At 39.5% G+C, this 19,264-nt stretch overlaps 1 protein-coding gene across 15 annotated transcripts in view; it reads left to right on the top strand.

Moving 5' to 3' along the window:
- MAST4 (microtubule associated serine/threonine kinase family member 4) overlaps positions 1-19,264 on the top strand; it is a 567,241-nt gene that overhangs the window by 451,704 nt on the left and 96,273 nt on the right. The window lies entirely within an intron of this gene.

Consider the following 19,264-nt stretch of genomic DNA (forward strand, 5'->3'; position numbering starts at 1 on the left):
CTCGCTGCTAAGTGAGCCTAAGCCTCATCCTCTCTTGCAAAGTGTTTGGACTCTGAAATTAAGAATGTCTTTGTATACGGGATCCTTTTTGAGTTATTCATTTCTCCATTTCTAACTGGATGTGGATGATGCAAGCCATGTTTCCATGTTGGGACTGTCTTTGCGGAATGCATGTGTGTTCATTCACATGAAGAGAATTAGCATTAAGAACTATAGAGGAGGAAAAATAACTTTTTCCCTACCTTTCTAAGTTCTCCACTGGGAATCTCATAACCAAAGACAGATTAACCAGAGAAGAGCAAACACATTTACTTAATAGAAGATTTCCATGACACAGGCATAGAGGTGACTAACTTGAGTCAATTAATGCTAGGTCTGATGAAGAGTAAAACGTGCAAAGATAGGACAGAAGTGAACTAGGTCTAGTAAACTGGGGCACATTTAGCAAGGGCTCTGTGTTCACAGTCTTCTGTGTCCTTTGTTCCTTTGTTCAGGGTATAGGGAGGACATCTCTCACATGAGGACTTGATGATGTGCTTTCGGTCCAGGTCCAAAGAGCCTTGCTGCACATGCCATTTCTAATGTGTGTTTATTTTTGAGACAGAGAGAGACAGAGAGCACGTGCGCGTGCGTGCGAGCGGGGGAGGGGCAGAGGGGCAGAGAGAGAGGGAGACACAGAGTCTGAAGCAGGCTCCAGGCTCTGAGCTGTCAGCACACAGCCTGATGCGGGGCTGGAACTCACAAACTGTTAGGTCATGATCTGAGCCCAAGTCAGACGCCTAACCGACTGAGCTCCCCAGGCGCCCCTGCATATGCCATTTCTTGTATTTCTTCAGCTTAAAATATTTAGTTTGTCAAGATGCCCTATTTTGATACCATGGGTCTTAACCTCCAACAGAACTGTTCAGCATGTTTTCTCCCTAAAGTTGAACTTATGTATTACTTACATTTGCTCTTATAAACAATGCTGCTGTAAGCAGTCTAGAATGTACCTTGTATGTGTACAAGAGTTTGTCTAAAGTTTCATCTGGCAGTGGCATATATAACTTATTTGTTACATGTATAATCTTTATAGGTACAATGAAGATTTAAGAGGTGAGACTCTTGGCCACAAGTACTAATTTTTTTAAGTTTATTTATTTATTTTGAGGCGGGGGGGTGGGGGGTGGGGAGAGCGAGATTGAGAATCCCAAACAGGCTCTGCACTGTTAGCACAGAGCCCACCGTGGGGCTAGAACTCACAAACTGTGAGACCATGACCTGAGCTGAAATCAAGAGTCAGACACTTAACCGACTGAGCTACCCAGGTGCCCCTGCAAATACTAATTACAAGGAAGGTATAGCCATATTTGAAAAACCATGCAGTGAAGACTTATTGGTATTGTTGTGGGTTTTTGTTTCTGCTTTTTTTAAAAAAAATTTTTTTAAAGTTATGTCCATGATGGTGCAAGGAAGAGAAGGGTTAATTCCAACCAGGAAAGTATGGGAGAGTGTGAAGGAGCCACTTGATTGAGATGTTAAAAGCCAGGCAAGACTTGGGCTGGCAGAAATGGGGTGAGAGAAGGGGAATTACCAGTGTGGCCGCTGTGGGGTATTGTGTGTGTTTGATTGTAAGAGAATATAAAGGTGGAAAGAGAGATCAAAGTCAGAGAGTATAAGGGATTCTGAATTTGAGCGCCTTTCAAGGACTTTGGGGAGGATCTGTGTTTTGGGAAGCTGTCTTCAGGATTGTGAAGGATGATGGGTGCAAATGATGAGTGATTAAGCCTTAAGTCATTGCTCTCTGGTGGGACCTCTAACCCTGCTGGGCCTTCCGATGATGCTCATTTCCTATTTAAAAGGAGGACTGTATCTCTTTCCCAGAGGCAGTCCTTTTGCTCAGAGATGGTTGCTAGTCAAGAGTAGGAGTTACCTATAGCATGTTTGGAGAGAACAAAGGAGAGAGAGACATGGTCGACCCTTTGGAATGAAATTTGTTTTCCCTTTAGTAATAAATAAAAGATGGCAAAGTAAAAAAGGCGAAACATGTACTGATAAAATGGTGATCCTGGAGCAAAATCACTGAGGTCCGGAAATGCCACTCTAGACAGTCCTAGAAAGCATATTCTACACTGTTCACAGCAACATTGTTTGGAATAGCTGAATATCGGAAGCAACCTAAATCGCCGTCAGTTGGAAAACGGATAAATGAGTTGTGTCATACTCGTCCCAGAACATCGTGCCTGCGTATCCACATGGCCGAAGCTCAGAGGGCTGCACAGAAAGAGCAGAGGTTGCAAAAGAAAATTGGTGAAAACATTCCTGAAGGTTGGCATCAGGCTACAAAGAATATTTTGTTTAGGGATATACACACACACACACACGCACACACACACAAACATGTATGTGTATGTATATATACCTTTCTTGTAAGAGTCTAAAGGAAAACGTGATAAGTTTAAAGGCCACTTTCATGACAGTAGTTACTTCTGAGAAGGTGCAAGGAGGGTATCATTGGGGGGAGAGATAAACAGTTGGTCATACTGTATTTCCAAAGCTGCTTGAGGGCTACCCAGCTATATATATCATTACCATTTATACCTGGGAGATTTCTATTACATTATTGTCCTCACAGCACAAGGTGACAGAGAGGCAGGCAAGGCCCAGTACCTGGAGGCTGGACTTGGGTCTCTACATTCCTCGTGCACGGTGCCTGGCAGTGCATACAAGTGCTAAGTATATCACAAATTTTATTTCTGCATAGAATTCAATGGCGATGAAAAAATTGAATCCTGCTCCTCTTGGTAGTGTTCTGTCATCGTTGTACCCTGCGTTATGGGCCTGTTGATTGGTCTCTTATTGCTGTGATTTTCTTCATTGCTAATATTGAGATTCGAGAATACGTGGTGAAGACTTTAATGATCCTTTTAATTATTCTTCTTTTTCACTGTGTAGACTTGGCGTGAATTCTTTTCTCTTCAAACATCGTTTTAGTATTAAATCAGAGGAGTGGGCAGAGAGAAGCCTGTCTTTCAGGTTCTGAGAGCATTTTTCCTTAGGTTGTAGAGCCAGTAGGCTTTTATTTGCTCAGAATGAGCTCTGTCAGACTTGTTTTGTGAGAAATGGCATTTATGCAGACTGCTAGTTTCCTATTTATGTATAATAAGGGGAGAAAATATAAATTTGTTTTAAAGCTTATTTATTTTGAGAGAGAGACAGAGGGTGAGCACAGGAGGGGCAGAAAGAGGGAGAGACAGAGGTGCCTGGGTGGCTCAGTTGGCTAAGCGTCTGACTTTGGCTTATGTCATGATCTCGTGGTCTGTGAGGTCAGACCTTGTGTCGGGCTCTCTGCTGACTCCTCAGAGTCCAGAGTCTGCTTTGGGTTCTGCATCTTCCTCCCTGTCTCTCTGCCCCTTGCCTGCTTGTGCTCTGCCTATCTCTCAAAACTAAGTTAAAAATAAAGAAAGAAAGGAAGGAATCCCAAGCAGACTCCACACTGTCAACACAGAGCCTGACACAGGGCTTGAACTCACAAACCCTGAGATCATGACCTGAGGTCAAGAGTCAGACACTTAACCGACTGAGCCACCCAGGTGCCCCGAAAATGTATGTAAAATAAAGACCTCCTGTCTTGATGATATGAATCCCTGCCGATTTACCATGCCTTTTTATCTCTTATTGCTACCTCCTGTGTCATGTGTTTAATACACAGAATGCCAGGTGAGAGTTCCTAAATGTCTTTAGGAAAAAAAAAAAACAAGAGAAATTAAAAAAAAAAAAAAAAACAGTAAAGAAAAGAAAAACTGCCATCTCTCTGTGCTTTCTGACCCAAAAGATAAAGTTATACTTTCTCTCTCTCTCTCTCTCTCTTTTTTTAAAAGGTTGGTATTATGTGAATGAGGCCACTCATCACTGGCACATGAATTAATACAGATGAATTGGTAGAGAAGAGAACATGAATTTATTCGTGTGGCTGTGTCATTTGTGCTCTAGGGAAAAAGATACTGGCATAGTCTTCTGGAGCTTATCTCTAGAAACAAAATAGTATTTGTTGAGAGCCAGGGATTCCTAAAAGAGCAGTGAATGGGAGTCCCATTAAAAAAAGAAAGGTAGAAAATCACAGGCTTCTCGTTCCAGGAAGATTCTAAGTATGAGATATAATCCAGAAGCCCCAAAGGAAAAGACTCATGTATCTTTCCTAACATGAAAATTTCTCTGTAATAAACAAAATCAAAAGAAAACAAAGTGTGAAAAATATTTTGATGCCCATAATTGATGAATATCTGATTGCCTTCATGCACAAAGAGCTTGTATAAATTGATGTGAAAATGGCAAATGCACCAGGAGAAAAATGGGCAAAAGATGTAAACGGCGTGTCACAGAAAAAAATTGAAATGTCTCCCCCCAAAATATGAAATGATGATTCGTGGCGATCATAAGAGAAATGTGAACCAGAATAATTAGAGTACCATTCACCTAGCATACTGTCAGAAATTTTATGAAATGGACAGAATCCAGTGATGGCAAGGTTGTGGAGAAGCAAGCCCTTCCACATGACTTAAGCGTTGATGTGAATCGGTGCAACTATTTTGGTTAGCAGTTTGACCTGTTGGTAAAAACTACAATTGCATTTACCTTTTGTCCTAGTACATTCATCTCTAGGAATTTATCTACTGATATTCTCACAAAATAACAGACAATCACAAGTCTGGCTACTTGTAAATAGCAAATGGAAAGTTAAGTTGTTACCACTTTATCATTTCACATGTTCTTCAGTAGGGCACCAGTTTTGTAGAAAATGATTGAGGCATATAATCCAGTGGTTTATATGGTTGTTACAAAGAATGAGATAGACTTTTTTTGTTCTGATACTACAATGGTGCCCAAACCTGGGGGCGCCTGGGTGGCTCATTTGGTTAAGCAGGTCTGACTCTTGATTTCGGCTCACATCACAATCTGATGGTTCATGAGATCGAGCCCCACTTCAGGCTCTGGGCTGACAGCATGGAGCCAGCTTGGGATTCTCTCTCTCAAAATAAATGCATAAAATTAACCTTTCAGAAAAAAGAATGATGCCCAAGACAGATAATTGAAGAAATACATTCTGTAATTTTATATGTGTATGTGTGTTTTAGACTGCATATATGCATACATACACAATTTATATATCATGCATATTCATAGGAAATTTTTGGAAAGAGAAAGGAAAAACTTAACATCGTTTATCTTTGGGCAATAGGAAGGTAGGGAAATTAGCTTATAGAGGTTTTATAACCAGGCCTCTAAAAATAAAGCCAATAAAGAAAACAAAAGAACCACCTGCCTTGGCTTTCTATTGCTGTGTAATAAATTACCAAAGATTTAGTGGTTTAAAACAATATCCAGTTCTTAATTTTATGGTTCCGTAGGGCAGAAGTCCAGGTACACTTGAATTGTTTGAGCTCAGGGAGCTCTCAGGGTATCATAAGGCCCAAATCAAAGCGAGGTGGCAAATCACAAGCACTTAGTTTCCTAGGAACCCTTACCTGGTTTTTCTGGACATCATAAGACCAAACTCACAGTGTCTTGTGGGCTGGGCTCTCGTCTGTAGACAAAGAAGGCGTCTCCTTCCAAGCTCATGCAGGTTTTGGACAGATTCAGATCCCCGCGGGTGTAGGAATGAGATCCCTGTCTCCTCTGCACCATCAACCAGAGGCCACTTTCATCCTCTCCAAGCCACTTTCCCCCATCTTCAAGCCTACCATGACACATCCAGCCATTCTCATGCTTCAGATCTTTAACTTCTCCTGCCATCAACCAGAGAACATTCTTTCTTTGAAAGTCCTTATCTGATTGGGTAGTGGCTCCAGGCTTTTTACATTCTAAGAGCAAATGTTGCCCTCTTGCCAAAATACCTAACCTTTTGTGTCTTCAAAAATTATTTCAATGGGAATTTGCAGGTGACTGCTTAGATTCATTTATAAGAATGTGTCTGGAAGGAAAGATGAAAAGGAATCTCATGTTCCTGCTCGATAATGCTAGGAATTATTGCAGAAGGGAAATTTTCCATAGGTACATATATGGTTAGTATGTTGTTAGAAAAACCTTCATAAAATATTTTATAATTATATGAGTACCTCATTTCTGAAGGATGGGTCATCGTTTTTTGCTGCTGGTCTGTTCACCAAGCTCCTCTTCAAGGCTTCCTCCTAAAGGAGGCCCATGGGGGTAAAAATAAACAGAGAACTGGACAGATTATAGGAAAACCATATAGTTCCAAGTAGAAGCTTACATGTGAGACACATTAGGATAGGCACATGGGGGTTGGGCAGCACAACAGAACCTCTCACATCCCACTCTTTTTCTTTTTTCTTTTCTTTTTTTTTTTTAAACATTTGTTTATTTTGAGAAGGAGAGAGCACAAGCAGGGAGGGGCAGAGAGAGAGAGAGAGGGAAAGTGAGAATTCCAGGCAGGCTCCATGCTCAGTGCAAAGCTCAATGCAAGGCTCCATCCCATGCCCTCAGGATCATGACTTGAGCTGAAATCAAGAGTCAGAGGCTCAACTGACTGAGCCACCTGGGTGGCCCACGTCCCACACGTGTAAAGAAGTCCTTGTGAACGTTGTGGTCCACGTTTCATTATCTTCCTTCCTCCCTGCCACTGGGGGGTAAGGGGGGTATTGACTTAACAAATACAAGTCATTGCACAAAGTAAGGTAGAAAGTGTGGGATACCATGTACATTTTTTTTTTAGTAAATTTGTCTTATTTCAGAAAATTGTGAGGACCTTTCTCTTGTGGACTTGTTTGGAGTCTCTCTTTGAGCCCCACACGAAAACTGGTGTCACCACTTGACAACATGCTCTCCCTGCATTTATGCTGTATCAGTGTTCTCATTCATTAGCCGTGACACTGAATTGGATGGGGTACACACAGTGGTTTTTGCATACAGGCATTGCTGATGCAAAGAATTGGGAGTAAATAGTCTGGCAATGAGCTAGAGACAGGGGGGAAAAAAAAGCACTATGGAGGTGCCTAGGTGGCTCAGTCTGTTGAGCATCTAACTTTGGCTCAGGCCATGATCTCTCAGTTCATGAGTTTGAGCCCCGTGTCGAGCTCTGTGCTGACAGCTCAGAGCCTGGAGCCTGCTTCAGATTCTGTGTCTCCCTCTCTCTGCCCCTCCCCTGCTCATGCTCTGTCTCTCTCTGTGTCTCAGAGATGAATAAACGTTAAAAAAAATAAAAATAAAAAAAGAAACACTGAAGTAAAGTTCAGAGAAGTTGGTCTGGAGTAGACGAAGGGGAACGGGTGACAGACATGGATTTGAGCATCCCTGATGTTGGTGAGGAACTTCTTAATAACCCCCTGTGCTGAGACGGGAACCCCAAGCTTGGAATATGTGTAGCTGGGCAGTAAGGGATTTGGTAAAACCTGAAATGTTGGCCCTGGGTGCCAACCAAGGGTACCAACATCCACATAACTGTGCCATTTTAGAAAAATGGTAAAATCTCGTAAGAAATTTTGCAGGCCTTGTGTCTGTGACTCTGATCTTCCAGGCTGGTATGGTTAAAAAAACAAAAGGTGCTACTCCGATTGTAGCAAAGTGAAAGTGATAGTTTGTAGAAAATAGAAATTACATGGAAAACATGAATCTCCTATAAACTCACTCCTCAGAGATAATCCCTGCTAACATTCATTGTGTCTCTTGTCCTTTTTTCCTATATGTGTGTGCACGTATGTGTCAATACATGTATACATGTGTGTTGAAACTGCCATGTTCATATGCTGCAACTTTCTATTTTAGTCCACCCTTGTCAACACTCATGGTATAGTTTTTTAGGTTCTATTAATATAAGCCAAACAATATCATAGTATTTTTTACCAATTTTATTGAGATATAATTGACATATAACAGTGTATTTGTTTAAGACATACAACATAATGACTTGATCTTTGTATATGTTGGGAAATAAGTGTAGTTAACATCCATCACCTCACATAGGTGATACGTTTTTTGTGTGTGATAAAAACTTCTTAAGATTTACTCTTTTAGCAACTTTAAATATGCAATACAGTATTATTAACTATAGTCTCCAGGCTGCACATTTACATTCCAGAAATCATAGTTGGAAGTTTGGGCCTTTTGACCACTTTCATCCATTACACTTACCCAGCCCCCACCTCCACCCCTACCCCCACCATCTCTGGCAACCACCAATCGTGTGCGGGTTTTTTCCTTTGATTTTGTTCTCTTGATGAGTTTTTTAAGAATTACGTTTTTCTAAAGTCCACATATTTCTGAGATCATACAGCATTTGTATTTCTCTGTCTGACTTACTTCCCTTAGTATGCTGTCCCCAAGATCCGCCCATGGTGTTGCACATGACAGGATTTCCTTCTTGTGTTACGGCTCATAGTATTCCTGTATATGTATACCACATTTTCTTTACACATTTATCTCTTCATGGGCACTTGAGTCGTTTCTGTGTTTCAGCTATTGTAAAGAATGCTGCAGTCAACATGGGCTGCTCGTATCTTTTTGAGAGGGTGGTTTCATTACCTTCGGATATATACTCAGAAGTGGAATTACTGGATCATAGCTATTTCTATTTTCAGTTTTTTGAAGAACTTCCATCCTGTTCTTCATAATGGATGCACCAATCCACATTCCCACCAACCGCGCCAAGGGTTCCCTTTCTTCCACACCCTCACCAGCACTCATTATTTCTTTTTGATAATAGCCGTTCTAACAGGTGTGATGTAAATATCTTCACATTTTTATGTGCATATTTTATTAATCTTTTGTAATATCACTGATTTTTTTTAGATGGTGCCTTTTGAGTAGTATATAAGGCATTTCTCTTATTTTTAATTTTTTTGTGGTCCGTTCTGTCAGTCTTTTTCTTTCTGATTTCTTCCACTTTTGTTGCCGTCATGTCTAGTTGGTGTAGTTTCATTTTTTTTTTAACAAGGCTGGTCTTGCTCTAAGAATTGTCTCCTCTGACCTCACTGTTTGTTTTTTTTTTCAAGTTTTATTTATTTTTGAGAGACAGAGAGACAGAGCACGAGCGGGGAATGGGCAGAAAGAGAGGGAGACACAGAATCAGAAGCAGACTCCAGACTCTGAGCTGCCAGCACAGAGCCTGACGTGGGGCTTGAACCCCTGAACCGTGAGATCATGACCTGAGCCGAAGTCAGACCCTTAACCAACTGAGCCACCAAGGCACCCCTGACCTTACTGTTTCTCCTGCTCTCTTTATACTTCACAAGTTTAGTATCAGTTACGTGTTTCTTTACCCTCTCAAACTCTTCATCTATTGTAGAGAGTGATGGTTTTCCTGAGAGGGAGTGGGTTTTTGAGCAACAGGAAGATACACTTATGTATTTCTCTTCGGGTACTTGTGGTACCAGGTTCGTAGGTTGCATACCAAGGGAAAGCTGTTACTTGTGAATTTTAGTTGACTGGTGGGAACAACTTAGAAATCAGTCATCTTTAGATATCAGTGAAAATTTTCTCCTTAGATAAAGTGAGACTAGGGAGATTGCTCTGAGTGTGATAGTACATCTGTTGCATTTATTTTGTGACTTTCCTGCACAAGGCTTCAGCAGGTTTCCCATGTTTGAAACAGTATTTGCCAAATTGTTTAAATCAGCTTTGTACATCTTGAATAAAAATGGTTATTCGGCAAGGTATTCACCTCCTTTGGCCATATACACATGATGGTACAAGACAAATGGTCCCCTTGCTTCTTTATATTTGGGGAATAGGACAGAGCAAGATTATGTGCCCACAGAGTCATAGCAAATTGATTGTTAGCCCTAATGGAAATGGTTTCATGATGCCCCATATAACCACTCTTTGTTTAAAATGATAGAAACTTTCTTTCTTTTTTTTTTTTTTTTTTTTTTTTTTACTCAAGAGGAATCTCTGATATGGTCACTCATTACCTTGTTTACCTAATTTTAAGCAAATATCAATTATACCAGCTTAAACTTGTAAAAACCTTGTGTTCAGTCCAGAGCATCTGATGTCATCAGAATTTCATTTTATGGAGGTTAAAATCAGCAAATCGTACAGTCAAGTGAAACATCACCTTGGAATCATCTGGTTTTATTAAAATCCTCAAAGGCCTCAAGACCAGATTTCCTAATCTAGTACATTTGTCCAAGCTATGTAATTTCACAATTCATCTATTCTGTGATTTCAAGTACTTCATAAATCAGTTTCTCTGAATTGTGGAGAATACTGCCTTTCTTTTTCCATGCTGCATTCACAGTTCTCTGTTTGAATTCTTAGCCTTTGTGTAATTTTCAATTGTTGGCTTGAGTAACGACACATGCTGCCCTTCCTGCTTAAGGAAGAGTATGATAAAATCAGATGGACTGACGTCAGTCAGTGTATTTTCCTAGGTTTTGGTATTACTTTGTGTTGAATCACTAATTGGAGGTGTATACCAACATCGTTAATATTTCTTAATTCCTTCATGCAGACCATCAACCCTGTGACTTGAGTTTATCCTTTTGGTCCTTTGAGAAGACTGTAATGTGTATATGGAATCTGTTCCTGGTATTAATATAATGATTGACATCTTTCATATACTGCTAATCTCTAAATGTAGAATTTAATCTGAATGGCCTTGGATTTAGCTTTTTTTTCTCTCCTTCATCATAAATTGAAGCTTTTGAAAGCTCCCTTTTAAATTTAATTTTAAACCTCCCCTGTGTTAAGTGATATTAGTTATTTATTTTTTTTTACAGAACATGGCAGCCCCTCAGAAAGATTCAACTCCCTCATCCATTGGGGACGGTTCTTCATTCATTTTTTAAAATCAGAATTGTATAACTTTTTTGTGTTTATGAATTAACTGTGGATTTTCTTTGTTTTGGTTTAGTTGGTAAAGTACCAGTTGGATCTTAATTACCTATTTTTCAAGTTAGAATTGATAGTGTTTAGTGGTATATCAGGTGTGGGGTGAGAGGGAGTTGATCAAATGTGGCGTGCATGTGTCTTGCTGAGAATATGGATGGCCAGAAGGGGCATTTCCTGAGATGGAAAGGATAAAAAGAATAGGTTTGAGGTATTGCTGAAAAATTCACTTTGCTGCGTATTGGGTTTAAGATGCCCGTAATCCATTTGCTTGACCTAAAGAAAATTATTTTATGGGTCTGAAACTCAGAGGATGAGTGTGTCCATAATACCAGTTTGTAAGCCATTCATTCATTCATTAACAGTATTTAAAACCTTGGGAGGGAGTGAAATCAGTGAGGGAGAGAGTTTGGAGTGAAAAGAATACAGAACCCGGCAGGGTGGGGGTGCTGAGTCTACATTTAGAGGTTCTGAGAGGACAAGTCACCAGCAGGAAACTGAGAGGCAGCAACCTGAGAGGCAGGAGAGAAAGAGGAGAAGGTAGTATCTGAGAATTAAAGAGAAGACAGAGCGCCCAGAAAGAGAGAGTGGTGGATTTTAATATCAAGACCTCAGTTTCTACAAGGCACTTAACAAATATTTGTTGAAAGAATAAAGAACTTCATAAAGAAATGCACGGAACTTCATGTGACTTTGATGACCAAAAACGTAGCATACTCCAGACTGAAAGCAAGATTTGTTCCCCCCTTCCCACCCCCACGCAAAGAGAAAGTCCTCTGAAGTACCTGATTACTTAAAAAGCCCTACAGATTTTAGTGTGTTGTCTTAGGAACTTTATTTTGAAAGCAGTTTTAGCAAATCTTTCATTTCCCTTTTCCATAATATAATCTGTTTTAACCCTTGCTAAAAGCTGAGATGGACCTCCTGCCTTTCATAATAGTTTGGATGTTGGGGCGCCTGGGTGGCTCAGTTGGTTGAGTGCCCACCTCTTGGTTTCAGCTCATGTCATGATCCAAGGGTTGTGGGATTGAGCCCCGAGTCGGGCTCCACACTGAGCGTGAAGCCCGCTTGGGATTCTCTCCCTCTTTCCCTCTGCCCCTCTCCTCTGCTCATGCACTCTCACTCTCTCTAAAATTAAAAAAAAAAAATGAGAAATAAATTTTTTTATCAAAACAAAATAGTTTGGATGCTAAGGTGCTGTACTACCTCCCAAATCCACAGAGCAGTCAAACCAAGGCAGTGTTTGACCAAGATGAAGGAAATCTGAACTGTAGAAAATAGACGTTGGAAACTCTTGAAGTTATTTTTTCTGTGAGGAGAAAGATTTTTACAAATTTTGGAGAGGAGAGGATTCTTGAAACACAAAAATCTCAAAATAGCCTGTTTTCTTGAAAGTTAGCGAAGTAGAAAAATCTTTTTAATTTAGATTTTATAAATATTACAATTAGAAATTAAAATAATTATCAACAGTGTTTACTTTGGGATTAGATATTTTCAGATTTAAACCTTACACAATGTGGTAATTAAACACTTCACTGTTTTAAAATAGGTAAGTGACATGTATTATTAGGTCTTCTAAATCTCTGGAAGTTTATGTATTCACACTGGCTAAAAAAACATTCTTTTTTTATCTATCCATTGAAAAAGAGGAGATTGCTGAATGTTTAGAGTTGCTTTCATATTAACGTATATATTTAGGTGATCAAATAAATGATCACCTAGATCATAAAAAGGTACATTTAAAATCCTTGCTTAAATCACTGCTCTCCTCACCCTCACAGTTTTCAGAACTTGATGGTCTCAGACTGGACAGCTTTGGTGATGGTCACAGTGACTATGGTGCTTCTGACACTCTCTTCACCAGCTAATCCCCGAATTATCTCTGAGCTTACGTGTATATACAGATTGTCTTCTTCAGCCCATTAGCTAGCTAAGAGTGTCTGTACTTGTATCACAGAAGAACAGACTGTTCCATAGAGACCAAAGAACTTGAGTCAGGGGTCCCATTAGTTCGGGATCAGCCAGCTGTCTACATTCAGTGCCAATGCCCCTGGTAGGAGGTGAGATGCTCAAGGTGACCTAAGTGGCCTGTATCTATCAGGCAACCTTAAGTAAGGGAGGCTTATAAGTCTGTATTTTAAATTCAAGTGTCTGTGTTAAAGAGCATTTTCTTAAATACGCACGGTAATGCCATCTCTGTCTTTGAACTTACTCTGGCATAATTATAATCTCTGCTTTCATGATGCTTTAATGCAGATTTTTGTATTTATGGCAGCAGTGTGTGAGTACTCCTCCAGAAAGCTGTGCAAATTGCAGGCTTTTGAAGTTCTAAGCTTTTTTGTTAGGGGTAACAGGGGTAATGATGGATCTTGTCATGAAATGTTAAGGTGTACATACACTGTGGCAGGCATCTCAAGTTAAGAGGGTTTAGCTGGGGCAAACACTCTTGCATTGCAGTCGATAGCAGATTCGGTAGTGGTGGAGAAAATTTAGAAGAACATACATAACAGAAGAGTCATACAGTGTTTGGGAAAAGAAATGATCTTCGCTGTTAAGTAAAGAAATCATTTATATTTTATAAAACTGTCTTCAAATTTTTTTTTCTGTTTACAAAAGCTGTGCGTGTTTATTATAGAAAATTTGGAAAATACAACAAAGTATGAAGAAGAATACTCAGAATTAAATTAGAGAAGAACCACTCAGAATTAACTGCTTAACATTTTGGGTATTTGTCTAAATTTATTTTATATGTGTACATCTGTTGTAATATTGATGGCACTTTTGTCTACATAAATTTGTGCATAAAATATAAACTTAGATATATACACACACATACATTTGTGTATCCATGTGTAAGTAAGGGATCCTAGATACAATTTGGTGTCTAGATCATTTTTCTTTCTTGTTTTGAGATTTTTACATATTATTAAGTGTCCTTTTTTTTCAAATACTTGGTTTTAAAAAGTACAAAATATTCCATTTCATGAATATGCCATCGTTACCTTCCCCTAATGAATATTTTGGCTGTTTTCCTGTTTTTTGTTCTTATAAGTATGCTATAGTGAATAACATTACACGTAAATTGTTGTGATCAACCCTGATTAGTTTCTCAGCTCAATCTGGGAGGGTATTCTTTAAAGTGCTGGCCTTCTATTGTCTTGTATTTGCATGGTTGGGCCATTCGTTATTGTCTTTGGTTGGGCCATTCGTTATTGTCTGCTGTAACTTTCTGAGGCCCTCGAGTCACAGATTGTGTCCACAGGAAATGCTCTTTAATGCTTGCTGCAAATGACTTTTAATAAGCATCAAGAATGTGTTGTGTAGGCACCAAAATAACTTTATACGTATCTAAGTACATCTCAAGTGTGTTCCCTCTCGGTGAAACAATAGCTAGTTCTGTTGAACTTCCGGGAACTTTGTGCCCAGTGACATCATGGTGGCCGGGTAAAGTTAGTGAAGTAAATGAAGAAGGAACCAGAGCACAGAGCTGCAGAGCCCTTCACACTTCATGCTGTGTCCCTGCTTCCCCAGACTCTCAATGTAAAAAGCCCCAGCTGCTATGTAACTCTGATCCTGCCACCCGAACCCTTTTAATTTTGAGATCTCAGACAACCAATAAAGTATTAAATGGTATATGTAATAAACACTGGACCTTGGGGTTAAGATCTGGATTTTAGCTCATCTCTTCCATGTATCAGCATTGCTACTTTGAGCAAATCACTCCCTAGATCTCAACTTCCTTCTATATGAAATGTAACTAAGAGAACTTGCCCTTGCTACCTCATTTAATTGCTTAAATGTGACTATATTTACAGTATTGTAAAGTGCCATACCAGTGTTAGGTTTTCAGAAACTATTACGGTATTATTTTATGACCAACCTGAATTCATAATGATGTTAAAATGAAGGATACCATGGTGTGTAAATACAGAGCAACTTAGAACACAGACTTGCTGCAGTCTTCAGGTGGGTTGCTGACAGGGGAATGTGGCGTCCTTATTACAGACCCCGTTGGGATGCATTTGTCCTAGTCTTTGATATTTGCATTTTGGCATTCAGCCTTTGGAAGTCTCTCAGCTGTGTACTTACTCTGGTTTAGAGCTGGACTTGGGAAATGAATAGCATTTTTTTAAAAAGTCAAATTCATTGGATCAGAACCACAGCGGTTCTAGAGGGGCTGCGCAGGGATAGGGAGTGGGAAGGGGTATTTAGGAGTGTGGCTCACTGCCTCCTATTCCACCTTTGCTTCAACCAGAGAAGATCAACCTATGTCACATTTTGGGGTACAGACTCGTCTTTTGCCTGAGCAAAAGGTTTAGTGTGTGTACATGCATGCACGCACACGTGGCATGTTTAAAAACCATTTTAGTAAACTGAGACCCAGTGCAGGCAAGTGTTAAGGATCCCATGGCTCCATGGTGTCAGAGCTAAGTCAGGCAACCTACTTCCCAGTTAGCACCCTTCCCAGGGGGACCTTGTAATTTGACCCTGAAGATTTCTTTTGGAGGGATCAGGGAAGAACGGTAACATCCCCGGAGTGAACTTTGATTCATTTTTCTTCCTTGCAACTGACAGAGTGTCTAGATCAATGGTTTTCTTCTTTTGTGTTTCTTTTGTACTAGACCTTGGGTCCCACACCTGAAGTAGGAGGAGAAAAGGTCACTTTCTACACATAAACACATAGGTTTATAGCCATCTTGTTATTATAGCTACCGTTTATGGTGTGTTTTAAGGATAGAGAAAGTTTTCAAATTATTTTAGGAATGAATTAAGTTGCCGTAAGACATTAAATGAATAACTGGTAGGAGATGAGCGTGTCAATAGCATACTAAATTTAGACCCCACATGACTAAATCAAGTGAAGGATGGTCAACAGGAAATGGCACCTGGCTGGTAAACAAGTAGACTGAGAGAGAGAAAGTTTCATTTTCAAGAAAACTGTGCATCCCCTAACTCCATCGCTGCCGACTCTGCTGTCGCCGTCCCCTTACTGGTGGAGGATCTCTCATATAGGTGCACCTAAGAATTTCCCCCAAAGCATAAACATTCCAGACTGGTCCATCTATTAAGGTATCTGATGTCAGTAAATGAAAAACAGAATTTAATAACATGGACTATGTTCACCTTTTTTTCATTAAGATACAAAGAAGTTGTATTTCAGATTAATTTTCTTGTAGTTCTATGGCTAAAAGTTCTGTGGTTTGCTATTAATCAAGTATGACTTTGAACAGTTTTTCTCATTTTCGCTTAGCTTTAATTTCCTTTTCTGTTAAAGGAAGAGATTGGATTATATGCATTTATTCTAATACTCTTTCTTAATATTTATTCCAAGGCTGTAACTCCATATTTCTAGTTCTTTTGTTTTAAAGAATTTTTTTTTTCACGCATTGTTATCAAGATGAATTCATACTGGACTTCGGTTTTTCATTGGGGGCGTGCTTTTAGTATTCTATGGTTTGGTGAAAAATAGTCTCTCAGCGTCTAAAATATTAAGGAAAAGATTTAGGGTAGGAGAGTAGATTGGACTCTCCAGACTTAAGACGGATAGGGGGCATGGCTGAGTGACCCAAAAGCATGTTCTTGATATGGTCACAGATATCATCTGAGGATGGATATTCCATTTGGAAGGACTTACAATGGGAGAACTGGTTGTCCTCTGGTCTAGGCCTCCCAGGCACACTTTGAGAGCCATCCCTGTGTTTATCTGGCTGGAGTAGCAATACCTCTCAGTTTGTGGTTTGTCTATGAACTGGAGCAGTTGGGCCTAAAAGTCTTGTTTTGCACATGTGGACATGTTCTAAGAATTCTACAGTAGTTACCAGAGTGACCCCTCCAATCATTAACGGAATGAATTTAGTTTTGAAGGATTGGAGAGTGAGGGAGCAGTTGGGTGGTGTGTGTGTGTGTGTGTGTGTGTGTGTGTGTGTGTGTGAGAGAGAGAGAGAGAGAAAAAGAGATCCTCAGGCAGAGAATAAGCCCCAGTTCAATGTTTACAGATGTAAATTGTTTTAAATTGGCCAAATGTAGGAATTGAAGCAAGTTCCTTGATTGGTATAAAGCCCACTTCCTTGTAGGATCAGTAATTTGGTGTGGGAATGGACACAGTCTAGCATCCTTGAAATTGAAACAAAAAGAATATGAATTAGCGCGTATTTGGTGCTTTTGTGTCATTATTTCAGTAGGAAATGTGGGTTTTAAGCTTATCACAAGTCATTTCATTTGACAGCTTTGATTTTCAAAAGAGAAAGGCCAAATGTAAATTCTCCTTTCTCCGGAGACCCAGGCAGACTTTTAACATCAAGAGATGTACATACTTCCCCTGACAACAAATTTCCCATAAGCAGTAGCAGTCTGCTTTGTCAGGGGCTCTGTGAAGCTGTCGTGATTCACTTCTCCTGTTCTCATTGTTGACATAAATGATGGATGTTCATTTCTTCTGGTGATGTGAGGCCTTAACTATTTCTGTCATGATTATGTGCCTATGTAACCTGACTCCTGCTTAACATTCATTTCCTGAAATTGTCCTCACTAGCAAGATAGAAGTTACAATACCTAAATTTTAGTTGCTGACATTAACATACCTCAGTGAGTGCCTGACTTACATGTTATGTGTTTGTTAGTCATGCTTTCCATTGAAATATCTATAACATCCCGCCATCCCGAATTTGTAAAAGTGAAGTAACACGGGAGATAAAGCACATATCAATGATTGGTCACTTATTTAGGAAGAATTACCCTTACGTATGACATAGAATCTTGTGATTCAAAAACAGTCAACACATGGCTAGACTCAGAAAAGGTATCACAGCCTGATGGGCAGAGACAGAGAATTTCCACAAGATTGTGGATTTCACTTTCCTGTACTACATACCCTGATATTAGAGACTTTGTACCTAAGCCAACAAGCAAAATATTTAGCAGTCACCTTCTACCACCGAAAGCTGCTTTTTGAGCTTCCATAGACATCGATTGTCCTCCCAACAGCTTAATCTTTCTCTATTTTATTTGAGAAACTACACTTAATAGTATTAAACATCTACCTCAGATAAGCTGAGGATTTATTAATTAATTTATAACAATCTATCTTTTTGGTGGGGAACTAGATGAATGGAACAAAAGCAATAATCAAAGATACTATTAATGAAGATTTTCCATGTGAGAAGGAGAGATCAAGTAAAAAAAAAAAAATAAGGACCAAAAATTAAACTCTGCCTTGGATATAGGGCAGGGTTTTATAAGCAACAATGGGAAATACACCAGCCCACTTCCGAGCAGAAAAGAATAAACTGATTGCTTATAAAGGAATAAAATGTATGCTGGCCTCAGACTTCCCTTCCACAAATTGCCAGATAATGATGTTGGGGCCAAAGAACTTTATTTGCTAAGATATTATATGTATATATGTATGAATGTATTATCATTCATTTGGGGCCACATAAAATTCACATTTCATGTCTTTCCTGAGAAACTCACTTGAAGATATTAGCTAAAAGTTAAAGAACTGAAGAATTGGAAAGATGGGGTATAAAAGCAGTATGTTGAACATTAATAGAAAAGTGAAAGTTTGAAAAGATAGTTTAAGAATATAACAGTGTTGGGGCACCTGGGTGGCTCCATTGGTTAAGCGCCCAACGCTTGATTTGGGCTCACGTCATGGTCTTGTGGTTTGTGCGTTCAACCTCACATTGGACTCTGTGCTGGCAGTGCAAAGACTGCTTTGGGTTCTTTCTCTCTCCCCGTCTCTCTCTGCCCCTCACCAGCTTGTTCTCTCTCTCTCTCTCTCTCTCTCTCTCTCTCTCTCTCTCTCTCCCCACCCCCCCGTAAATAAATAAATAAACAAATAAATATAACAGGGTAAAAAATGGTTCTCTAATAACAGGCTAGATCTATAACTCATATCAGCCAAGATGAAAGACGGAGGTATGACAGAAGTACACATATGCCACGTTCCTTGGCTTACTTTGGGGAGTGGGGCAGGGAACTAGAGTTATACTTAATCCTTTTGCATCTATTAGTTAGCAAGATAGACATTCAGGTGTGTTTTTTAAACATTTAAAGAAGATAACGTAGTAGTGTGAAAAGCAGTGATTTCCTCATATGTCACAGATGGGAAAAAGAAAGTAGTCCTACAACACAGAGTAGGCTCATCCAAGAATGCTGATTGATTTAATGTTATAAGCGGTACTAATACATCTGAGCAGTGGGTCAGATGTTCATCTGAATTGATGTTGAAAGAGCACTTAATAAAACACCACCTCCATTTTTCCTGAAAATACTTTGGAAATGAGAATGCACAGAGGATCCTGTAATATAGTAAGGCATATCTAATGTAGATGAATAGCTGGTATCTTACTTTTGCAAAATACCAGCAGCATTTTATTGAAATATCTCCCCATTAATATTTAACTTTATTCTGGAGGTTCTTTGTACTCAAGCAACA

This window comes from Prionailurus bengalensis, chromosome A1 (assembly GCF_016509475.1).
Source record: "Prionailurus bengalensis isolate Pbe53 chromosome A1, Fcat_Pben_1.1_paternal_pri, whole genome shotgun sequence".
NCBI classification, from domain to species: domain Eukaryota; kingdom Metazoa; phylum Chordata; class Mammalia; order Carnivora; family Felidae; genus Prionailurus; species Prionailurus bengalensis.